General features: G+C 39.7%; 1 long non-coding RNA gene across 1 annotated transcript; it reads left to right on the top strand.

The window, feature by feature from the left end:
* Positions 1-10,452: 10,452 nt before the first annotated feature.
* LOC146890315 (uncharacterized) lies at positions 10,453-26,231 on the top strand. Its single transcript, XR_015736037.1, has 3 exons — positions 10,453-10,678; positions 10,800-10,956; positions 26,150-26,231. It is a non-coding gene; the product is annotated as an uncharacterized LOC146890315 (long non-coding RNA).
* The last annotated feature ends 218 nt before the right edge of the window (positions 26,232-26,449 follow it).

Raw genomic sequence — 26,449 nt, 5'->3', positions numbered from 1 at the left:
ATTGCATTACTGACCCTCAAACAATTCACTTGTAAGCAGTTGTCTGTAATCAATTGTGGGTTAAAAAATTACCAAAGTTCTCAAACATTATCAAAAAGGTTTTGGCTCAGTCTTGGTCTGACCTTGCCAGGGCAAGGCTTTCCTTGCATAGTAATAACTTGAGTTGTTCTCCCCTCAGGTTCCTACACACTAGAAATCCTTGCAAGAGAGAATAATTTACCAGAGCTTCCTTGCAAACCTAGAAAGACTGCCAACAAGGACAGTTGTGCTTCTTCAATAACTACAATCTTCTTTTAGGATGCTTCATGCTTCTGTGGATATTAAAATTTAAAATGTTTTGTACATCAGTGGCTACCTACCTCCAGAGTATCTGCCAACATGGCTAGGAATTAGTATCTCCTGAAGTCATGTCAAGACAGCGCCCAAAATAAAGGAGCTCAGGATAGAAGCCATGGGGGGAGCTGTATGAGTTCTGCACCTACTCAATATCTTTCTGGTCAGCTAGGAAACACCTAAAATCACAGACACTCAAATCTAGACCCTGGCACACACCAAGGCTTCTCTCTGATCCGAATATTTGAATAAAATATTATTCAGAATCTCACACATGTGTACTTACATACTTAATTTTAAAATCTGGGTCCTGTGAAATATGATATACTTTATTAGAGCTTGCAATCACATATCATACTTCTTATAGACTCTGACAGTAACGGCAATAGGACACCCATAGAATTTCATATGCATTCTACCAAATGACAGTGTGGATCTGTACCTATGTGCAAAATACTCAGCCGCAGTATGTGCATGAACATCTATCAACTGTGCGCATTCCCATGGCAACAGCCATAGTACAGCAATTAACAAAATTTGATAAATTATTTCACTAACCATTTTACAACTTTGTTTTTTTTTAATCTTGGAAAGCATCTATTTTTTTAAATTTTTTTATTAATTTATAAAAATTTCCACTCCCTCCCCTCCTCCCAATACCCTCCCACTACCCCCACTCCCTCTCCTCCTCCCTCTCCAGTCCCAAGAGCAGTCAGGGTTTCCTGCCCTGTGGGAAGTTCAAGTTCCTCCCCCCCTCCCTCCAGGTGTAGGAAGGTGAGCATCCAAACAGACCAGGATCCCAAAAAGCCAGCACATGCAGAGGAAACAAAACCCAGTGCCATTATCAATGACTTCTCCGTCAGCCCCCGTGTCAGCCACATTCAGAGACTCCGGTTTGATCACATGCTCATTCAGTCCCAGTCCAGCTGGCCTTGGTGAGCTCTCATTAGATCAGTCCCCTTGTATCAGTGGGTGAACGCACCCCTCGCGGTCCTGACTTCCTTGTTCATGTTCTCCCTCCTTCTGCTCCTCATTTGTACCTTGGGGGCTCAGTCCGGTGCTCCAACTTTGAAATTTACCAGGGTATGTGCTTGCTTCCTTAGATTCCTACCCCTCTTCTTCCTCACTGCTTCCTCTTCCTCTTTTTACTACAGCTTTCATGTTTGACAACCATAGCAAACAATAGTCAATTAAGTGCCGAAAAGACACTCTAAAGCAGCTTTGACATCAAAATAGCAATTATGATTATTTTTTCAATTGGCCTTCATTTAGAAGCCTGGAACAATTTTTTTGTTTTGTATTATGAGAAAGAATAAGTAAATCATGAGTTGTTCCTATTGAATGGATTTTATTAAAATAAAATGCTCCAAAGCACATGGTTTAAAGAACATATTTCTTTAAAAGATCATATTTCTTATCCCAGGAGAGCTTAATATAGTCATTTACTCTAAATTTGATAGAATAGCACTGAAATAATGGCACACACTAAAAAATCATTTAAGTATTAAAAATGTTATTCCACCCTTTAAGAGATAAATAATTTATAGTGTTTACTGACCTACTACATGATAAGTAAAAAAAAAAAGATCATAAAAGAAACTGTTCAGCAAGTTAAGGCAGCTTATTGATGTCAGTTTGTAGCCTTCAGATTCATGCATAGCCCATTAAAATAAACAATATGGAGGGGTTACCTGTGCACTGCAAATAAAGAGTAACTGAGAGCTTGCCATAGTCTCTCGGGCTGCCCAGTCATTTATGTTCTCCATGCCTCAATCTTAACGTCTGTAGCATGGGGTCATTTGGTTAATGAGATGAGAGGCAGATAGGTGTCCTCTGAAAGTGTTATTGCAGTGACACTGGAGAAATAGCAGTGGTGAAATAGACTATGCACAGGTTGTCTATAAAGCTTTGCTAATGCTTATGGTGGAGACAGATATGGGTAGAAATAGAGATAGATATTTATAGCCACAGACAGAGATAGTTTTGAATAAGAAATGCCCCACAGGTTCATTTGTTTGCATGCTTGGTCCCCAGATGAGGATGTTTTGTGGAAGCTTTACGAAATGTGGCCTCACTGAAGAAAATAGATTACTAGGGGTGGGTCTTAATGGTTTCAGCCCCACCCCAGTACTGTCTGCTCTCTGCCTCCAGTAAGAAGCATTTGCCACAAGATCTAACCAGTATGCTGATCTACCATGAAAAAGTGGGTCCCCTAAACTATGAGCCAAATAAACACAGACTCTCCATAAGTTGTTTCTATGAGCTGTTCTGTCACAGGCACAAGAAAAATAATTTAGGTTTGGTGTGCAACTTCGGTATATACAAATAATGTGTGGTGACAATTCAACACAATTAACACACTTTTTTATGTCAAATAGTTATTGTTTCTCTGGATGGTAGTATTTCCTTTTTATTCTAGTTGTTATTTATTTATTAATCCATTTATTTTGTGTGTACACTTGTTCTTTGGTGTGCATGTGAAATTCAGAGAACAGTTTATAAGAATCCTAGGAATTAATTTTGTGTTCCAGTATGTGGATCCCAGGGTTTGACTCCCATTGTTAATCTTGTCTGTAGACTCCTTTGCCTACTGAGCCATCGCTCACTTAAGATAATGTATTCAGTTCCATGCATGCTGCCATGAGTGACAAGATGACATCTTTAGAGCTGAATGATATTCCATTGTGATATTTTTATTTGTGCATGATACATAGAATATATCATATATTTTAATACGTATGAGTAATTTTAGTGTGTATTATATAAATTCAATGTATTATTCAATTTATATAAATAATATAAATAAATAAATTCAATAAATTATTCTCTATATAGTCATTTCTTATGGAGGAATATGCTTTCTTACATTGTGTATCTGTTCTAGTTTTCTTATTTGAACTCTTATAATAATAACACCAATTTCCTATGATTTTAGTTTGTATGCATCCCATCTGTTTTGATATTCTCTTATATCTAGCTCATTTTCTTAGTGTCTATCAGTATAAATATAAAAATGGAAGTTTATTGGTTCACATTATCTTATAATGTCTTGCTTGGGACCTTATGTTGTTGTTGCTGATTTTCAAGGAGGGGATTGAGGAATCATGAGGAGGGAGGAGAATGAGGACTAGGAATAGAAGATGAAGGAAGTAAGAGGAGGAGGGAGGAGAATGAAGACTAGGAAGATGCGATGGAGGAAGTAGGATGAGGGAGGAGGATGAGAATGAGGAAAGGGATGAAGGAAGCAGGAGGAGGGAGGAGATTGAGGACAAGGAGTATGAGTATGATGGGCTTGATATCTGAGACAACTGAAATAAATTCACATCTTAGTATGCAAATTCTGTGTAATCTTAAATGAAGTTCTTCATTCATGTATTCATCCATCTACCAGATACATAATGAGTGTTCATTATGTGCCTACAAATGTCCTGGGTGCTAAATATAAGAGGGAACAAAGCAATGCCATTCATGCCCTCTGTCAGTCTGCATTTAAAATAGTCATACAGTTTCTTTCCTCTCTCCATTTTTGGTATGGAGAGAAATGTGCCGAAGAAGCTCAATACTTCCTCCCAAATTCAAAGCATTCTTATGACAAAAAGTTTTTTAAAATGTTTAGTGAAAGTACTTAATATATTGTAAATGTTCATACTAAAAGTATTTATTATTTCAATATTACTTCACAAATTTTAGCCTGGGATTATGATAGAATAGATGTATATTAAGAGAATAATTAACTGAAGATTTCAAGTTACCTAAGTCAGAGAGATAAAATAGCTTTACAAAATTTGCATTGTTTGTAAGGATAATTTTTCCCAGCTGATCATATATGCCACAAATATTTCTGAATACCATTGAAAAATAAAGCATAAAACTATAGAATTAATTGTTTTGCAAAGTATTTACAAAAATAGAGCTGTATGCACTTTTTCAGTGAAGGGAGCATGTGAAGCAAATGCATTTGGACAGGGAGGAGATTCTGAGTTTAGCTGCAGCTTGGAAGAAGGCGTGGCTGTGGGAGAATAGAGAGAAATGGAAAGGCCACGTGCTCATGTGATCAGGGAAGCAAAAAGCCTCCACAGAGAAGGGAAGGGAGCAGATGGAGACAGCCTGCACTAATTCTAATTGGAGAAGAAATAGAAAACGTCAGAGTGAAATACGATATTCCGCTGTGAAAATGTGCACCAGTGTGTGTGTGTGTGGGCGCTTCTCCGGTGAGAACGCCCTTGGAGGACTGTGGAGCACTACATGTCTCAGAGAGGAAAGGGAAGACGATCTTGGAACTCTGAAAATGACAGGAAAGTGACCGTTCTTAGAAATTCACTTCCTGAACTCTGAGGAAATCTGACTCTGATTGCACATGCAGTTTGGTAATGGTCATGAGTTTCCATTCCTAGAAACTAAAGAGACTACATCTCGAATTGGGCTGGAGGGTTAAAGGACAAAGGGAAGGAGGAAGGCATGAAAGGGGGGAAGTTTAGGGATGAAAAGGGAGAAGTTTAGAGAACAGGGAGTATGGATCAAGCTGGGGATCTTGATAAAGCATGAAAAACTGAGCAGAGGCCCCAGGACAATTTCTGCTTCAGGACCCAGGTTAAGCATGAGGCCCATGGGGTGAGCAGGAGTTTTCACCAGGGCACTGTTCATCTAGTTTGAACTTACACAGTGGACACAGAGAGCAACCCATTAAAATGGTTTATTTAAAGACAGTACAAAATGACAGTTAGTTAGCTGTTGTATAGAGGAGCGGGCTGCTTTTTGTACCCCCACCTCAGCCACCTGGCTAGATTATACCTGAAATAATTACACAGAAACTGTATTCACTTAAACCCTGCTTGGCCCATTAGTTCTAGCATCTTACTGGCTAACTCTCACATCTTAATTAACCCATCTCTATTCATCTGTGTTTCACCACAAGCTTGAGGCTTACCGGGAAAGATTCAGCATGTCTGACCTGGCAGCTTCTTGGCGGGCAGTTCTCTGTCTCTTCCTCCTTTCTCCCAGCATTCTGTTCTGTCTACTCCACCTGTCTAAGCTGCTGCCCTATCAAAAGGCCAAGGCAGTTTTCTTTATTTGACCAATGAAAGCAACACATAGAAAGAAGACCCTCTCACACCAGTTAGCCCTAATGAAGAGAAGATCAGATGATTGGGGAATACAGCAGCCTCCTGAAAATCGTCTTAGAAAGGATTGGTTTTCTTTAGACCCCGGAACTCAGTGTGAATAGCATCAAACATGTAGCTATATTTTCTAACATGACTCCAACTGAATATGTTGTGGGTCCAGCCACAGATGCTATTGCTATACATGGGAATATTGGAAGCTGAGACTTAAAGGAACAGGGGACTTGAGATGCAGGGGGAAAATGAGCACAAAAGCCCAAATCATTTCGGTGAATCGCAGGTGAGTTTTGAGCTCTTAAGGTACAGGATGGAGAGAATGAGGAACACTGAAGCTGGAAAGACAAACACCCATCAGACCATTCAGAACTTTCCTTCCTGGACTCTGTGCACTTTCCTGAAAGGATACAGCAAGGCAGAATTTCTGATGGGTTTGATGATACGGGTTTGACCAGGAGATTATACACAGAGCATCTGTTTTTAAATACATGTCTGCAAGGAAGGGGTGGGGCTTTAGCTGGATGGAGAGCTGAGGTTGCAGGCACTGCAAACTTTTCTGCAGGTCATTACCAACTCTCCTGTCTCACATGGAAACTTGCACTCTGCTAGGATAAGCCCAGGGAAAAGACATCTCTCTCCTCTAGGGCACCACTTGAGAGAAGACACCTTTCCCTAGGGATGTCTCTCCACAGTAGTTGTCTCTTTTCTCTAGAGGTACTGTCTTTATTTTCTTTACCAAACATTGTTTCTCACACTCTCAAAGAAGTGGTAGTTCACACACATTTTTCTCATGAAAGACAAGTGGGAGTGACCTTCTGACCTCCTCTGTACCATGTCACATGACCCACTTCAGACCCTCCCTGGATCATAGTGTGTGATTGAAGGTTGCATGAATCACCATTGCTTTTAAACCATTATTTTTTATTCGTGATTATTGTGTAGGTGTACATAGTATGTGCATTTGTGTGTGTGTGTGTGTGTTTTGGAGGGGCACAAATGGCATGTCACACACGTGAGTCAGTGGATGACATTTTGGATTTTATACTTTCCTTCCATCTTTAAACTGGCTCTGGGTATTTAACTCGGGTTGTAAAGTTTGGACAACAAGCACCTGTATCTGCTGAGTCAACGCTCTACACCAAAGACTGTTAGAGACATCCCTAGTGACACAGCTACTGAGTGGGCCAGCAGGTGAAGCATTCACTGCAAAGATCAGGCCTCTGATGCTCATCATGTGAGACTGAGGTGTCTCAGTCACAATCATAATTAATACGAACTCTGGAAAGAAGTCATCATGTGACATCATGTGAGACTGAGGTGTCTCAGTCACAATCATAATTAATATGGACTCAGGAAAGAAGTCATCATGGAGTGTTCTAATATTCTTTTGAAATCGTGGATAAATACGATGTGGATCTAAAAATCCTCTGACAATTGTATATAAAGGTGCCAATAAGTACATAGATGTGGCTAGGGAAAAAGATGTTAGGTGGCTAATTCAAAGGTAAGTCATTAATCAATTATTCCAAACCATTTTGTTCAAAGCTTAAGAAAACTTATATTGGTGACAGTTTTTAATTTGTAGTCACAAAATATCTGAAGGATAACATGAAAGACAGACATAATTCAAAATGCAAACAAAATATTAGATTGGATTTTCTTTGAATGTTAAGAAGAAAATTTAAATGCATCCTACAAGTTGGAGATAACACTCTAATGTGTAATTACACGCAAAGATCTAAGAGCAAACAATGCTAATAATTAACTGATTTTCTTTGCTGCCTTCCTAAATACCTGCTTAAAATTATTTGAAATCAATTATAAACCTCATGAAATTTCCCTTATAAGTACTTCAAGACTAAAAGATTATTCTTTGAAAGATCTCTAATGTTATTGGTTCATACCTAAGAAGATCACTGATGATTCATATTCTAACTCTCTCATTTTTAATCTGGTAAAATATATATCTAATATAAAGTTTAATTTATAATCATTTTAAATTAAATTTTCTCATTATCACATCTCTGCCTCTCTCCCTCCCTCTCTCCCTCCCTCCCTCCCTTCCTCCCTTCCTCTCTCTCTCTCTCTCTCTCTCTCTCTCTGTGTGTGTGTGTGTGTGTGTGTGTGTGTGTGTGTGTGTGTGTGTGTGTGATGATATTCCAGTGTTCATGCAGAGGTCAGAAGACAACTCTTGGAAGTCAGTTCTGTCCTTCCACTGTAGCCTGAATTCTGGGGGTCAAACAGGTCATCAGGTTTGTTCAGCAACTGCTTTAGCTTGCCAAACCATCTTGAACCCCTTGCACTGCACAGAGGGATTAGGACATTTGCACCACTGCAGCCATCACTGCACTGCACAGAGGGATTAAGACATTTGCACCACTGCAGCCATCACAGCCATCACATCAGGGTTTCATGATCATCTTCAGTCTGTGACTCACTGGATCTGTGACAAAGCTTGCAGGGATACTGCAGTGTCCTCCCTTGAATTTGATAGCCTTTCACAAGTGCAGGACCGAGGAGGAAATGTGAATGAATCTGTAGCCTGAATAAACAACAGTGAAGGAACTGTAGGGAGCAATTAGCTGAATTTCAAGTGACTATAGCGTTAGGTTGAAGTTTAGTCCTCAGATCAAGGAAGAGAAAATCCTGTTTTCTATACCTCCCAGACTACTTGAAATAATGTATGCAGAAATGATGAAAAAAAAGTCATGAGAGATAAGAAAATGCTAATTAGTGCTTGGAAAAACAAAAGTTAGCACCCCCACCCCAGCTGCAGTGAGAGATGTCACCTTAACTTTTGACAACATTTACAGAACTTGGAAGGCACATATTGTCTCAGACTGAGATAGAAAAGAGATGGGGAAGACACTGTGCTAAAAATGACTGTAGTCAATGGGAGGGCTGCCTCAGGAGCAGCTAGTCCTCTGTCCTGAGTGGCATCTGCTCTAATACTTTGCTGAGGAGAGCCAAGCAATTAGTGGTGGTTTAGGCAACTCAATGCTAGGGTTCATTCCAACTGTGTTTTACTTAGAATTTTTTGGTTATTAGTGACAGAAAGCAAAACCATACCCTTCAATAATTTCTCAGGTATAAAGGAGAATGTTAGAAATTATATTTGAGAAATGGAATATGGTGAGTGGCAAGGCTGAGCAGTGGAAGTTAAGTGAGCTGGAGCTCAATTCCTTCTCATCCACCTCTTTTCACTGTCTTGTCTAACTCTCCAGTGGTGGCTCTTTCTTTACTCATTGATTCAGTACAGTGGGTAAGAAGCCAAAGACTGGAGCCCGACGTCTGAGTCTTACTTCACATGTCTGTTTTAAAAGTTTTCAGAGAGACTATATTATCATTTAATTCTGGCGAAGAGGGAAAAATATAATGATCAATAAATTGGTTTGAGTTGGTATATTGTGAATCTTCTCAAACAGTAAGAGTCCTGGCCATGGAAGATTCATTGTGGCAAAGGACAGAGTTCCTGTCCTGCCTCTCATGATATGGATGGCCAGTCCTTAAGGGAAGACACTGGCTGAATGAAGTCCTTCATTATAAGCTCAAAGGAAGGAAAAATTTTTGGAGGTTACCCGGGAGTGACACAGCAGATGTGGGAGCATAGTTGAGGACCACTGCAAGATTCTTGTTACCCACAGACTGGCCAGGAATGCAGCAACTGAAGCAAAGCTTTTCTTTTCTGAGAATATTGGGAAAACCTTGAGACGAAGTCAATGGTGTGTAGCAGTTTGCAAACATTTGCATCTGTGGCTAAAAGCCACGTGGGCCCGGAGTCTGCGGGATTGTGGATGAGTCTCGTACTTTAGTGGAAAAGTCCATTCTTTATTCCATAAGCGAGAAGCTTGCTTCCTGGAGAGGAAATGATAGAAAGCACAGCATGGGATTTCCCTGTCTCCTAATCATCATTTCTTTCCTACACATTTTCCTAGCTATGAGAGGGGACCTTGTTTCTGCAGAGGACTCAGTAGGCTTGTAAGGCACTCATGGCATGAGAAGGACCAAGGCTTGACTATGCTGAGTAGGACAAGGGATCCTAACACCAGTTCACAGGGGCCTTAGCAAGGATTCCCACTGAGGAATTTTCCATTTTGTTTGTGGTGTTAGATTTGTTGAATCTGATGTGTATATGGGTTGGGTCTAGAGTGACTTTCAGAGCTTCTAGAAACAGGCCTGGTTTCTAGACCAACTCTACGAGGCTGTGATAAATCTTGTAGGGGGAGCCAAGTGGAGAAAAGCTAGTTCACTGAGTGAGTGCACTTGAGGAAGGTCCTGAGACTCAAGTCCTTTTCTAGTTCTTCTTGCTTCTGTTTCTGACGACCATGAGGTGAACATTTTCCTCTACCACATGTTTATGCCATGATTTTCTTCCTCCTCACAGGGCCAAATATTTTTGATATTTTGTCACAGTGATAGAAGCTAAATAACCAACTTTTATGAATTTTATGTTTATGAAGCAATTCCACAAGTTCTGGGAGGAAATTGGAGTTGAGAACACAAGGCAATACATGGCCTCTGGGAGGTGCCCAGCTCTCCATTTTCCAAGCCCCACCTGAATCTCTTTTCTCTCAGGCTGACTGAGAATAAAGGCAGATCCTTGAGTGAAGGGGTCAGGCATCAGAATGAGTGTGTGTTCTCACAGCCTTTGCATAATGTGCTGTAGAAGTGGAAGATGATGAAGGTGGAGATGATAGCAGTGTGGAGATGGGTTGGCCCTGCCGACTATGAATGCAAGTGGATCTGTTTGGCTATTCTGAGAACGTAGTCAGAGTGCCAGGAAGTCTAATGAAATGAAAGCCGGTGTGTGCACACTCATGCTTCTCTGAAAAGCCATAAGGAGAATGTCAAACGTTTGAATGTCTCATTATATTTTATATTTCATAACAAGCTGAGGGGTACTCAAAGAATAAAAATCAATGATTAAAAAAAAACTGGAGGATCAGGAGTGATGAGTTCTACAGTAGAAAATGACCATCAACCTTGCTTTCTACAGGTAAACAATGCACTGTATTCTTGGAAAGGAAAAGGGCAAAAAGCAAAGAGTGGCCCTAACAGCGACTCTAATCAAGTCTGCGGCAGAAGCCAGTTGGGGTAAATGAGAGATGACCTTGCTTCTTTCCCAAGCACTAATGCCAGATCAGGACAAAGTGCAACAGTGACGGCAGCAGCAGCAGGAGTCTGTCCTCCATTAGTTAGAGATGAAAACCACCGCATCCAGGACAAATGTGAGGCACGGGGAGGGGAGTGCTTTAAAATCCATGCTTGTTTTCGCACACACCTCCCCACTAAGATCTTTCCATATGCAACACAAAATCTGTTGAAGATATATCCATGCTCTTTCCCCAGAGTGACCCAGAAGTGGCCCAGCTGGCTGGAGGTGTGAACATAGGCTGAAAGAGAGGACCACTGCCTTTCTAGGATGGTTGCCTGGAGACTTCCAAACACTTCATTTTCTCAGTGAATATTTGTTCCAGATGATGAACTTCCATCTGCTATGGTTTGGGTAAGAAATGTCTCCTCACGGCTCATGTAGTGAAGGACCGAGTCAACAACATTCAGAGGTGAGGTTTTGAGGGGCGATGAGATCATGAGAGCTCTGACCTATCAGTTAAATACATTGATGGGGACAGGATATGATGAGGTTTTGAGAGATGTTGGCAACTTAGAGTAGGAGGGGCTGTCCCTGCCATAAACATACTATTTTACTATTCTACCTCCTGCTTTCCTCCGTGGTATTTGGTTTCACTACAGCCCAGAATAACAAAAACAAATGGGCATGCCCTGACACCTGTGAAATCAAGGGGAAAGGATTCTCCCTCCTTTAAGTTGATTTTCTTAGGAACTTTGTTATAGCAATGGAAGTTGGCCTAATTCAAGTGATGAGCATCTTCTTAACTGGCCAATGATGTTCCTTAGTTAATGCTGGAATGGATGTAAAGCATTATAAAATGTGGGAAGACATCATATTCTCCCCTATTGAAATTCAGATTTTTGAGCCCCAAAGGCTATTTGTTAGACAAATTAGAACAATCTATGTGACATATATTGCCCTAGGTAACTCAGGAAACAGGAAATTAGCAACTGGATAAAATGATTGTTGTCTTTGATTTTTTTCTTTATAATTCACACTTAACATATTTTACATTCTACATAAGCATTATTATTTGCACACATGTGTAAACACATTCAATCATATTTTTCAAAAGGACTATAAGATAATAAATACCATCTTGTGCACAGTGCTCCTAATTCTGTTCAATCATTTTTATCTTCCATATTTTCAAATATATAGTACATTTGGGGCTACAGTTGAAAGAACCTTGAATTAGAGGATGTAAACGGTCACACCAGAGCAATGTGCTCTATCTGACATGCTAGCTCAAAGCCCCACAGAGGATATGAATGCTTAAGGGGCTGCCACAGAGCTTAGTGTGTCCTAGGTACTAAACATCAGTCATTACCAATACCATCCACTAAGCGTTTCTCTTTGGATCAATCATTTAATTTCTCTGTCTTTGATTCTTATCCATCAAAAGATACAAACAGATCTCTCAGCTTTGCTACCTCTTATTTATATCATTATCTGCTATTAATAGTTCTCTAAAACAATGCCACATATAGCCAATGCACCTGACAGTTTTCTCATCAGTTGCCTTCTGCAACTCCTTACCATTTCCTGGACAATACTATTTCACATTAATTACCTTAGTTGTACTATCCGTACCTCTGGGAGCTAGATGTTCCCAGTATAAAATTATAGATTAGGCATAGAAAGATGAGCTACTAGCTCCTCCAATGGCAGCAAATCCTCAACACCAGGTCTCTGGGCCTTCAAAGCCTGAGACCTTATACAGAAAGAAAGAAACGAGGGAAAGAATGGCTTCCCGCCCAACTGCAAAGGCCTGAGTATTGAGTTCTAGTGTCCTCTTTCACACCTGCTGTTTACCCTCCCATCTATTAGAGACTTTCTGATGGACAAATGCTTATAGGAAAGGCAGAAAAAAGGGATGTAATTTGGGACATAAGGAGGGATGTTTACGTCTTTTTCAGTTTCTGGACAGTCACTTTTGTTGAGACGCTGCTTCACCACACAGAGCTACGGAACACTCCTGCATAAGATGGAGTCAGCCAGAAGAGGCAAAAGTTGCAGTGAGGATAGGGACACAGATCTGAGGCAGCAGGTAGGCTACCCAGCCAGGAGGACCGGGACAATTGAGCCAAATGATAAATCCTAGAGAATGGAGAATAAGAAAATAAGAAGACAAAAGAGAGACGTTTCTGAAAAATGGAGCTCATAGAATACAGACCAGGGCAGCAATGACTAATTTCTTAGTTTTACTTGCCATGATTGCACTTTTGAAAATGTCAGGATGCCTCTTTGGAGGAGCAGTTTTGGAATTTAGTTTCTAGTCTGGATGGCTTCCATATAAACTCTACTTAACTTTCTGTTAAAATTTATTTATTGATTGATTTTCTGTCAAAATTTCTGTTCCCACTTAGGTTATCAAAGGGATGAAGTAAATTTTCAGATGTATTCCGCACTTTTCTCTCTATTGTTTCCTGAGGTGAGGTTGATAAGCAGATTCCTCTAGTTTGCTTTGGAAGAGACAGAAGGCCATCTCCTTGCTGCTGTGCAGGCATAGTGCTACATGACTTGTCTTTTGAAGACAATGCATTTCCAGTTTATTATGTGAGTGTTGCAGAGTGAGAAACACTTCCCCATGGAGCACAAGATGTTATGGTTTAGGTGTGAGTGACAGCCCCCATCCCCAACAAAGACTCATGTGCTCAAGTATTGGTTGTCAGCTAGTGGAGCTGTTGGTAAGATATTGGGTCATGGGGGCTCTGATTCATGACTCAATCTATTGATTGATTGATTATTTTATAGTGTTGTTAGGAGCTGGCAGAAGTTAGGAAGTGAGACCTAGTGGGAGGAAGCAGGTGAGTAAGGCTGCACATTTTAAGGGAGCATCGTGTCCTTCCTTCCCTCCCTCCCAATTCTCTCCCTCTTTGCACCTTGGCTACTATGACGTGAGCAGTCTTCCTGTGCTTTGTCCTTCATCTGTAACATTTCCTGTGCCTTGTCTATAACCAGTAGACCCATTTGGCCATGGACTGGACTCTTTCATCCCTTAAGTGGTCTATCTCATACCTTCTGTCACAGTGCAGAAAAGCGTACTCATATGGACGGAATTTCCTGGATGGCCCTATTACTGTCTTTTCACTCCAATGTAATTTAAAGGTTGTTGGATTTCTGTCCTTATGAGGCTTTTTGCTAAAATGACTTTGAATATTTGTTATTTCTATTCACCAGAGAGCTCAAGTTCAATTCAGGCTCCAATATCTGTTTCTTGAAAGCCCTTCTTTATCTTTCTCAAACTATCATCAATACACATTAGTATGTGTGTACAGCATCAATATATTTAACCTGGTATATCATGTCTTGTGGGCACAGGAATCCACGAACCACATTGTACTGACATGAGACTACCTCTCTGGCCTTCATGCTAGCATCTATGAAAATAAATACCTAAAGACCATAAGGTATAAAAAAAAAAGGAGTATCCCCTAATGGCTAGGAATATGAAGTTGGAAGACCCTAGGCTGTCTGAATCTAATACTCTCATGGAATTGTACTGATTGGACTAGTTCAGTTTCATTCTGAGAGATAATATTTTTTTAAGGGAAACATACTCAAAACTAAATCCTTCAAAAAAAAATCTTATTATTTGTTGTCTTAGTCTTCTTCTTCTTCTTCTTCTTCTTCTTCTTCTTCTTCTTCTTCTTCTTCTTCTTCTTCTTCCTCTTCCTCTTCTCCTCTTCCTCCATCTCCCTCTCCTTTTCCTTCTCCTTCTTTTCCTTCTTCCTCCTCCTCTTCCTCCTCCTCCCTCTCCATCTCCTTTTCCTTCTTCGTTTCTTCCTCCCTTCCTCCTCCTCCTCCTCCTCTTCCTCCTCCTCTCTTTTAGTAGTTCACTGAAAATACTTATTTTTTCATATTTTAATTAAAAATTACTTTTCATTTTACATACCAACCTCAGTTCCCCATCCTTTCCTTTCTCCTGCCCTTCACCTCTGCCCTTCCCATCCCTAATCCTCTCCTCAGAGGGGGTAAGGTCATTCTTGGGGAGTCAACAAAGTCTGGAATACCAAGTTGAGGCAGGAACAAACTCCTCCCCCTGTATCAAGGCTAAAAAAGGAATTACACCACAGGAAATAGACAGGAAATAGGCTCCAAAAAGCCAGTTCATGCACCTGAGAGAGGTCCTGGTGCCACTGTCAAGGCCTATCATCCCTACAGATCAAGTCACATAACTGTCTTCTACCTTCAGAGGGTCTAGTTCAGTCCCTTGCAGGTTTTCCAGCTGTCAATCCATAGTCTGTGGTTTCCCCATCATGATCTTGACCCTACCCACACACTCATACGTTTCCTGCTCCCTCTCTTCAATTATACTCCAGGAACTTAGAACAGTGCTCGGCTGTGGGTCACTGCATCTGCTTCCATCAGTTACTGGATGTAGATTCTATGATGACAGTTAGGGTAGTCACTAATCTGATTAAAGAGGAAGATCCTTTCAGACACCCTTTCCACTATTACGAGGAGTCTTAGCTGGGCTCATCCTTGTGGATTCCTGATGAAGATACTTTCTCTTTTTCATTGTACAATTTTGGCTTCCTTGTCAAAAATCAGGTGTTCATAGGTGTGTGGATTAGTATCAGGGTCTTCAGTTCAATTCCACTGATCCACATGTCTGTATCTATGCCATTACAAAGCTATTTCTATTACTGTAGAGCAACAGTGCAGTTTGAAGTCAGAGATGGTGATGCTTCCAGAAGTTCCTTTACTGTAAGGGATTGTTTTGGATATCCTGGGTTTTTTGTTTTTCCGTATGAAGTTGAGTATTGTTCTTTCAAGGTCTCTGAAGAATTGTGTTGGGATTTTGATGGGAATTACATTGAAATTGTAGATTGCTTTTGGTAAGATTACTATTTTTACTATGTTAATCCTACTATTGAAGAACATGGGAGAGCTTCCCATTTTCTTATACTTTCTTCAATTTCTTTTTTCAAAGACTTAAAGTTCTTTTTGAACAGGTCTTTCACTTCTTTGATTAGAGTTATCAAAGACATTTTATGTTATTTGTGGCTACTGTAAAAGGTGGTCTTTCTCTGGTTTCTTTCTTATCTTAATTATCATTTTTATATAGGAGGACCACTGAATTTTTGTGTTAATTTTGTATCATGCCACATTACTGAAGGTTTTTTATCAGTTGTAGAAGTTCTCTGGTAGAATTTTTCTGGTTACTCATGTATACTATCATATCATCTGCAAATACCAAAAGTTTGACTTCTTCCCTTCCAGTATGGATTCCCTTGATCTCCTTTTGTTGTCTTATTGTTCCAGCTAGAACTTCAAGTATTATGTTGCATAGAGATGGAGAGAGTAGACAGCCTTGTTTTATCCTGATTTCAGTGGGATCACTTTGAGTTCTCTCCACTTAGTTTAATGTTGGCTTGTTATATATTGCCTTTATTATGTTTAGGTATGTTCCTTGTAGCCCTGATTTCTCCAATACCTTTATCACAAAGGGGTTTTGAATTTTGTCAAAGGCTTTTTCACCATCTAATGAGATGATCATTTACTTTTTTATTTTTCAGATTAATTATATACTGGATTACACTGACAGATTTTTATATGTTGAAACATTCCTCCATCTTTTGGATGAAGCCTGCTTGATCATGGTGTATGACTTTGTTGTATTTTTGGATTGAGTTTGCCAGTATATTACTGAGTATTTTTGCATCAATATTTATGAGGGAGACTGATCTATAATCCTCCAATCTGTAATCCTCTTTCTTGGTTGTGTCTTTGTGTAGTTTGGGTATCAGGGTAACTGTAGCCTTATACAAAGACTTTGACAATGTTCCTTCTTTTTATATTGTGTGGAATGACTTGAGGACTATTAATATTAGCTATTCTTTGACATTCTGGTAGAATTCGGCACTGAAATCATTTGGCCCTCAAATTTTTTTGGTTGGAAGACTTTGGATGACAACTTCTATATCCTTGGGGGCTATAAGTCTTTTAAATTATTTATCTGTTGTTGATTTAATTCTGGTACATGGTACCTATCCAGAAAATTTACATTTCTTTTAAACAGTCAAATTTGTGGAGTACAGTTTTTAAAAGTATTACCTATTGATTCTCTGAATTTCCTTGGTGTCTGTTGTTATGTCCCTCTTTTCATTTCTGATTTTAATAATTTGGATATTTGCTTTGCCTTTTGGTTAGTTTGGATAAGGGCTTGTCTTTTGTGTTTGGGTAAATGTTCTATAGTTGTCTGTTAAGTCTAGTTGAGTCATGACATCTGTTAGTTCTTTTATTTCTCTGTTAAGTTTCTGTCTGTCAGACTTGTCCAGTGGTAAGAGTTGGGTATTGAAGTCTCTCACAATTGTTGTGTGTGGTTTGATTTGCAATTTAAACTTTAGTAGTGTTTCTTTTACATAAGTGGATGCTCTTATATTTGGGGCACAGATGTTCAGTATTGAAACTTCATCTTGATGTATTTTTCCCTGTAATGAATATAAAATATCCTTCTCTACTTCTTTTACTAATTTTAATTTGATTTCTATTTTGTTAGATATTAGGATAGTTATACCAGCTTGTTTCTTGGGTCCAATTGACTGGAAAATCTTTTCCCAACCCTCTACTTTGAGGTGGTTGAGGTGCATTTCTTGTGTGCAGCAAAAGGATGGGTCCTTCTTTTGTATACATTCTGACAGCCTGTGTCTCTTTGTAGACAAATTGAGACCATTGATATTAAGAGATATATTAATGACCAGTGATTCCTGTTATATTTAACTTTGTTGTTTGTGGTAATAGTGTTTGTGTGTTTTCCTTATTTGGGATTTGTTGGTGTGAGATTATTTGCTGTCTGTGTTTTTGTGGGTACAGCTAACACTCTTGGGTTGGAGATTTTCTTCTTGTATTTTTTCTAGGGTGGGATTTGTGGATAGGTATTGTTTACGTCTGATTTTGTCATGGAATATCTTGTTTTCTCCATCAATAGTGATTGCAAGCTTTGTTGGGTACAGTAGTCTTGTCTGGCATCCATGGTCTCTTAGTGTCTGTAGAACATCTGTCTAGGACTTTCTGGCTTTCAGAGTTTCCTTTGAGAAATCAGGTGTATATTCTGATAGCTTTGCTTTTATATGTTACTTGGCCTTTTTTCTTTAAGCTCTAAGTATTCTTTCTTTATTCTGATTGTTTATTCTTTTGGTTAGTATATGACAAAGGAATTATTTTCATTTAGTCTATTTCATGTTCTGAAAGCTTCCTGTATCTTTATAGACATGTCCTTATTTCATGTTCTGTAAGCTTCTTGTACCTTTATAGGCATGTCCTTCTGTAGGTTGGGAAATTTTTCTTCTATGATTTTGTTGAATATATTTTCTATGTCTGTGAACTGGAGTTCTTCTCCTTCTTCTATCCCTATCATTCTTAGATTTGGTCTTTTCTTGGTGTTCCAGATTTCCTGGATGTATTGTATTAAGAATTTGTTAGATTTAACATTTTCTTTGACTGATGAAACTATTTCTTCCATTGTGTCTTTAATGCCTGAAATTCTCTCTTCCATGTCTTGCATTCTGTTGGTTATTCTTGCATTTGTAATTACTGTTCATTTACCCAGATTTTCCATTTCCATAATTTCCTTGGTTTGTGTGTGTGGTAGTCTCTCTCTCTCTCTCTCTCTCTCTCTCTCTCTCTCTTTCTTTTGTTTCTGTTTGAATTTTCAATTGTTGGACTGTTTCCTTAACTTGTTTGATTATTTTTTCTTGATTTTCTTGGCTCTCTTTAGGGGAATTTATTGATTTTTTCCCATTTTTTTGTCTTTTCTACCATTTCTTTAAGGGAATGTTTCATTTCCTCTTTAACAGCTGTTAGCATCCCCTTAAAGTTATTTTTAAGGTCGTTTACTTCTGTTTCATCCATGTTGGCATGTTCAGGTCTTGCTATTGAAGAACCAGTAGTTTCTGGTGGTGCCATATTGCTCTTTATGTTGTTGAGTGTGTTCTTACACTGCTGTCTACCCATCTCTACCTTCACTTGGTTCAGGTTGGATCTGTAGCTCTGGTGGCTGCTCTTCCTCCAAGTGCAGTTAGGACCTCTGACTTTGATGGCCACTGTCCCTCAAGGTGCAAGTGGGGCTGGTAGGTTCATTGGTCTTTGGTGTGGCAGGGGATGGTTGGCAGGAAGGGGTGCTGCTCACTGGTCTCTGGTAGTACTGGGGGGAGGGTGGAATAGAGGTCCTAGAGATCAGGACTTTCCAGTCAGGATATCAGATACTTATCTGTCCCTCCAGGTATGGGTGGTGCTGGAGGGGCCTGTATTCACTGGCATTGCAGGGGCAAAAATATTTATTTTTAAGGCATGATTAGCCTTACAACTTTAATGAAGCAATCACAGTGTTACTTTGGCAATGGGGGTATTACTAAGATCCAGCCTTTAACATGCTGGGAATGCAGCACAGGATCATATCACATGTGAAGTTCCAGGTCTGATATAAAGATCCAATCTTCTCTTTAGAATCTTTTCCAGCTGCTAAAATGACAGCCAAAGTTAACTACACTAAGGCTGTTCCTGGAAAGATGGTTCAGTGATCAAGAGCACTGCTGCTTTGAAGACGCTCAGGGCTTGATTTCCAGCATCCATGTGGCAACTCACAACTGCATGTAACTTCAATTTCAGGGCTTCCCATACTCTCTTTTAGCCTCCACAGGTATTGCACACAAGTACATAGACATGCATACAGGCAAACTGTCCATACACATAGAAACAAGTAAACTAAAACTATATAAACACATGATCTGTGTGGTCTATATCTACTTGATCTGAACCTTCATTTTCTTAAGGTTCCCAAGAGTCTGTATTATGGACTCCTTTCCAGAAAGACTTCTGTTTGCTGCCTTTTCCCTGATGCTATCTGATCCATCTTTCTCATCTTGTCTGTTCAACTTTAGAAAACACCCCAAACTGTGCACAGTTATCTGTGTAAACTCAAGGGCCTCTCCCAGAAACACCGTTCATTATTTCTGAGTTTTTTCCAGCTCCAGTAATGCTCCAAGGTGCTCAAGAATAATATTCAGAAGTCTAGACACAACTGGAAGTGAAGGGAAATTTTGAATCTTCAAGTCTATAATACCAACTCAGCGGGTACCTGCATTCCACTCTGGATCGCCCTTGTAGTCCCTAGCTTACAAGGCTGGAAATACCTCCTTGGCTGGTTCTATATTTGAGATTTCCGGGCTTCAATTAACATTATATCTGATTATACTACTGAGACAGAATGAATATGTTGACATGGGGGAAACATTGCAGGTCCTCAAATCTGACCCCAATGGACACTCCTAGTTCATGGTGGTATTTGGTTATCAGAGTCTAGCATAATCATTTAACATTCATTCCCAGGGATTTTAGTTTGCACTCGAGTTCAGCGCCAGCATTACAAATAAGCTTTCCTTGTTTTCACACTTAATAACCAATTTCTTTTTCCAATTGCTGTTCAGTTTTATAACTGTATCTTTATCTGTGGTCTTGATTTCTGTGATCTGTGGTCAATTAGCATTTAAGACAATAGTGAATTTGGGACATGTGTGCGTGTGCACACACTCACACAGCCTCTGAGAGACAATATGCAAATTGAAAACTACCTAAGGTTGAGTATGTGATAAAAGAAGCAAGGTACCTAGGGTACTGCCATGCTGCCCTGGTTTCATTAGAGCTGGCTTTATGCCTGTCCCTGAGGTGTCATATCTTTCTCCTGTCTGTCATATGAACCCCCCCCCACCCAGGGTTGTTTCTCTGTCACCACTGTGGTGAGCAGCCACTCGTTTCCTTTTGTTGTGGACCTCTTGTATCCTTTGTTCCCTCACTTCAAATCCAGATGTTTTATCTGTGAAGTTGGATGATTCCAAGCTCCCATCTACAGAGATGACTATTAACATTAAGACTAGGAAAGCGGCAGTTCTGAACTTTGGTTTCTTATACTCATCACTGCCATGGACTTGTCAACACGTGGATTTTCTTTTTGTTTATTTGTTAGTTGTTTGGTTGTGTGTGTGGGGTGGGATGTTTTTTGTTGTTTGTTAGTTGCTTGGTTGGGTGTGCGTGTATGGGGGGTTTCTTTTTGTTGCTTGTTAGTTGGTTGGTTGGGTAGGTATTTTTGTCTTTGTTTTGTTTTTCCCATCTTAGCAGAAACTCTTCTTTCTAGTGCAGGAAGACACTGGTCTTAGATGCTCAAGTAGCCTTTTTATTATTATTTTTTTGATAGAAGATGCTGTAGGAATTTATCATCCACAAGACACTTTGTTTTGGTTGCTTTTCTTGCTGCTTTGGTGTCACTTGAAGCTGCCTGCATGCTGAAGACCAACCATCCACAGCACATTTTCTCTAGTGAATCTTCCTGGCATTCCTGGAAGCACCCACCAGGGGAGGTTTCTGGGCATTTCGGCAAGATGGGTTGTGTTTCCCCAGAAACTGTGGACAGCTTTCTTGGCAGTTCAGGGAAGGAGATTCAGTACAACCATACTCAGTAAGTTTTCCTGACTTGCCTGGTACCGTAGTGAACATGAATATTATCTAAGGCACTGTTGCCACACGCTCTTCAACAAAGTACACATTTTACACTGGCAAAGATGATGGAGTACAGGGGTCTCTGAGTTTTCTCTCATTCCACAATCTACTCTTTCTATCATTTTCATGATCTTTTGCTCCTTTTAGTATTTGCATCAATTTTACCAATTTAATCACTGTACTTTAAACTGTCCTGTTCCCACTAGTGACATGGCTTCTGTCCCCTTTTTGGATTTAGCCTGATTCACTCTCTGATGCCCAGGTGATCTAATAAAACTTGGACAACTCTGCTGTTGGAGGGCATCTGAAGGAGGTACAGGGTTGTGGTCTGAACATGCCCCATCCAAAGTGAAGGTACTGATAATATAACATCTTAAGGAGTAGGTCTTTAAGTGGATTAGGCCAAGAGGGCTCTGCTTCATTAACATTGTCAGCACTGACAAACTGCTGCTGGATCCTAGCCCTCTTGTGCTTCTGCCCTCTGCCTTGTAGCAGATCGCTGGATTCACCTGTAATGTGACCCAGTCCTGACCTTGCTTCAGGTATTTTGTTGTAGGCACGCATAACGGATGAAGACAGGGGTCTCCTGGAGGTGACTATCATTGCCTTTAGTTAGGTTAAAATCAGCGTTTCCCAGGCATACATACATGCTGGACAGTGACGCGAAGTTCAAAGGTGCCTTCAGCAGTGACTGCATAAGTCTTTGTTTGGTGACTTTACCTCCTGGGCCCTTGCTTAGTAGCTCTTAAGTTTTCCAGCTACCAGTGTCTGAATACTAGCTGTCCAAGAAGGCTCCAATTGTCCTTGAAACACACATAGAATATGTATAAGGCAGTATCTTTATGAAAGAATTGACAGAATCTTGAATTTTTGCTTTAGATTTATTTACATTTTTACTTTGACAGTTCAGAGGCACTGGCTGAGGTCTGTCTGAATGGTGAACTATGTCTGATGGTGGGGTCTGCCTGAATGGTGAACTCTGTCTGAATGGTGGGGTCTGTCTGAATTGTGCTTCAGTACATGCAGCCTTCAAGTTTTCACGACTTTTCTAAGACTGATAGCAACCACATTGTCTAGGAGACTTGCTGGGAAATTAAAGGTGTTTTGACTTCTGGGCTAAGATTCTCTTGCTATTAGGTCAAGGGTTCATCTAGATTATAAGAAGTTTTTTGTTTGTTTGTTTGTTTTGTTTCATTTTCTAGTCATGATTCTAGTGGTCTGATGTGGCTTGAATGTATACATTGCATTACCATGTCCTGAACTCAGAGTTTAGAAGTAGTTGAAATGAGGAACAAAAGTGCAGTTTCGTGTGCATGCTTGGGAACAGAGTGCATATTTGTACACGTTATGTAACAGCATTTGATCCAATGCTCAGCTCAAATGTTTAGTAGTTACGTACTGCAAACAGATTTCTAATTGATCTCCCTCATAAATGGATAAATAAATAAGGACACCCAGTGTGTTTTTCTTAGTCTAGCCTGATTATGTCTTTCTCCTGTCAATAAAATTGACATAGAATTCTATTTTGTGTTTTTGTATGTGGTCTATTTATACTTAACTCATGAAGTCTTGCTATGAGTGTGTAGACACTGAACTCTGAGCTCACTGGCATCTAAAGTGCTACACTAAGTTTAACTCAGCAGATAAGGGGAATGTTTGTGAAGGGTTTTTTCTTTGGGCCGCCAGCTCACAAATAGTCACATGGAGACTTACTATTAACTATGAGAGCTCATCCTTAGCTTATGTTTATTCTTAACTAGTTCTTGTAACTTAACTTAACTTATATCTTTTAATCTATGTTCTTTCGTGTGACTCAGTGACCGTTACTTGAGATTGCCCATCTCGTTTCCTCTACATGTCCTGGTGACAACATCTTTAGGGGGCTCTGAGAAAACTGGGATAATTCTGTGACTATGTCAGACAAATATTAAACCACCATGTCAGTAATCTTATGGTCCAGATTAGCACACACGGCTGGTGGCTAGCTTCAACCCGCAGGCAATTGCTTATACATGCCATGTCTCTGATTGCTGCAGGGAGCACCGTGCCCCTTAGAGACTTCAGTACTAGGAAGTCACATCTGGCTCTTTGTCTAGAATTTTTCTTAGCTTTCTCAAGCCCAATGCTTGAATATGTGAGCTCCCATGTTGGCCCCATAATAGCAAGCTTTCTCATTAGTACTGCCAGCCCACAAATATTGACATGGAGATTCATTATTGATTATGAAAGCTTGGCCTTGGCTTAGGCTTGTCCCACTAGATCTTATAATATAAATTGACTTGCTTTTATTAGTATACATTTTACCATGCACCTTTTTACCTTTTGTCATTCTATTTGTCCAACTCTCTACCTCTCTTGTTGGCATCTCCTCTGCATCTCAATTATCTTCTCCAACTGTCTCTCTGTGCCCAGAAGTCCCACCTATACCCCCTGCCTAGCTATTGGCCATTCAGTTCTTTATTAAACCATTCAGTGCATTATATCTTCACACAGTGTACAAAGATCCCACAACAAATTTCTGCTTTAATAAAATGGCTTTGATAATTTATTATAGCTCTCATTCTAAACACCCATATAGAATTTCTGGAATCTATACCTTGATGACCTGTGTCTCCAGACCTTGATGTATCCTTCACCATCCCTGTTGTCTATTACTATCATCCCTTTACTTGGGGAAGGATAAACACTTCCTACACTTGTTTGGTACAGACACCTCTTTGAAATGGATTTTGTGAGAAGTTTTTCATTTATAGATTGTGAAATCTGAAACTGTAGCAGGATTTTCCCAGTATCTTTGTGGTCAGTAGCTTAGTTCACTGATTTTGTATCATAGCTCGACAACAGTGTGGAACATGGTAAAAATTTTCATGTCAAATAAATACCACCTGGCTCTTATACCCTTTCTGTCTCCTCTTCTGCAGAGTTCCCTGAACTCTGAGGGAAGGGATTTGATGGACACATACCTAAAGAACTAAGTGCCCAAGGTCGCTCACTCTTTGCATCATGTCTGGCAGTGGATCTCTGTATTTGTTCTCATCTGCTGTAGGAGGAAGCCTCTCTGATGATGGCTGAACAAGGCACTGATCTATAAGTATAGCAGAATGACATTAGGAGTTATTTTATTACTATGGTTCTTTAAGAGAAAAGTAGTATAGTAGCATTTGATTTTTCTCTAGGTCTCTGGGCTATCTAATTTCAGGTTCTTGGTCACTCAAGCAACCTTGAGTGTGTATTCCATCTCATTGGTGGTCTTAACTCAAATCAGACAATAATAGATTCTTCCCACAGGCTTTGTGTCAGCATTCACTGCTGTAGCTTGCCTGTAGGTCACTGTGGTAGATCAAAGGGTTCGTAGCTGTGCTGTGCTTTCTTTCTTTGGTAGCTGCAGAATTCCTTCTAGTACCATGAACACCAGTCCACAGGGCTGAAGGTTTTAGGCAGGCACCAGCTTGACCTTTTCATGATCAATGAATCGTATAGGTGATCTTTCCAAAGGCAGGACCTTACTGTCAGTCTCTGGAGAGCCATCAGTAGCCTTGGCAATAACCTGGATTGTTTTGGGGTTTCCATGGGACCCCCTTGGCTATGAATTCCATTGACTGCAAGTCAGTCTTGGTACTGGGAGATTTGTTTGTTGATGAGAGATGTCAAGTGGGGGTTTTGTCTCCCATGTTATTTGGTATTTCCATTTAGATTGCATTCCTAAATGTATATATTTTAGGAAAAGTCTAGTACATTGGGTTTCCATATGATTCCTCAAATGGCCATTAGTTTTAGTTGTTCCTCTGTGTATCCCCACCTCCCCCAACCCACCTTGCCTGATCATGGAGGATACCTTGCAATCAAGATCTTCTAGACACAACAGGGTTGGCACACATAGGAGCTCACAGAGACTGTGGCAGCATGCCAAGAACCTGCACAAGTCTGCACCAGTTGGGGTCCTAGAGCTGAAATCTGTCCCAGTCTCTAACCCAGAAGCTAGCACCAAGAGAGTCACTTGCAAATGAGAAACCACTTTCCTTTAAGAGAGTCTCACTGGGGAAACAAACCACTCTTGAGGATAGGCCCCATGCCCAACAGTAAATGACCAACACAAAACAAGCTCAGGGCATTCTTGGAGGTTCTTTGTTTCATAATGTTAAGTCAGGACTCTTAAAAAACAAATCTTACAGGACTTTTGTGTATATATTGTGACTTTGTTTTCATATCTTATGGGATTCCTGTGTGTGTGAATGGTGTATCTGTGTATCTATGTGTGTCTCTTGCCACCCCCAACCCCATTCTTTTTCCTCTTTATTTTTTGATCCTATTCCAATTTGTTTATTTTTGGTTTATCTTATTTTATTATTATTTCTTAGATACCTGTTTCCTTTCTAAGGAGATAGAGAAAGGGTATGGATTAAGATGGGAAGGAAGGCGGGGAGGAACAGGGAAGAGTAGGGTGAGGCCAATGTTATCAGAATATGTGGTATGAAAAATACCTATTTCCAATAAAAGAAAAAAATACTGCCTGAAAAATGTTGCCTTCTTTTGACGACATGAATGATATATTGGAATGAACTTCCTATGGTTGAAGAGACAATTGGGTTTGTTATGAAACTGAGTTTTCCCAGGAGTACCACATGACTGCAGCTATTAATTATCCAGTGTTATTGTTATCTTTTGCTCAGAACTGCAGTGCTCCCAGGGTCCTGTGGAACTTTTCTCCCATATGATCTTGTCGGGTTTTGATTAAGCATCATAATATACAGTTCATTAACAATGTATCTTAAAATGAGCTTTTGATTGGTCATTTACTGTAATTGATGGATTCTGTTGAAATTTCACATAGAAAATGTGCCAAGACAGTTACAATATTTCTTATTATGTATCACTCTGCAACCCATTCTCACCAGAGCACAATTTTATTTAAAAATACTAACTTTTAAAAATTAGATATTGACCTATGCCAAGTCACTTAGTCTTCTCAAAGTTTAATTAGAAAACCAAATCTATTGATATTGAACAAAAGTAAGAAAAATTGGGAAATTGGATAATATGATTAATCTCTACCATTTCCCTTTAGTATACAGGTCAGACTACTTCAGGGAAGTAAATCAACGCTATCAAGCTGGTCAAGGTCCTGATCTGCTTAACTTGATTCTCAGGCAAGTTACTAAGTTTCTCTTGCTTTTGGTGATAAGGAAACTGAGTCAGGTGTCCTTAAATGTTCCTTTCTGTTAGAACATTTCCTGCTTCTTTAATTTTCTAATACTGGTTATAAAATAAAAGCACTACAAAGATTTGGGAGACAATATTATTTGTTATTGTTAATATCATTGTTGTTATTATTATTTTATTTTTTGAGACAGGATCTCATCCATAG

This window comes from Myodes glareolus, chromosome 22 (assembly GCF_982192425.1).
Source record: "Myodes glareolus chromosome 22, mMyoGla1.1, whole genome shotgun sequence".
Classification (NCBI taxonomy): Eukaryota; Metazoa; Chordata; class Mammalia; order Rodentia; family Cricetidae; genus Myodes; species Myodes glareolus.
Note: the sequence above shows the minus strand (reverse complement) of the source record. Positions and strands in the feature narration are given on the sequence as shown.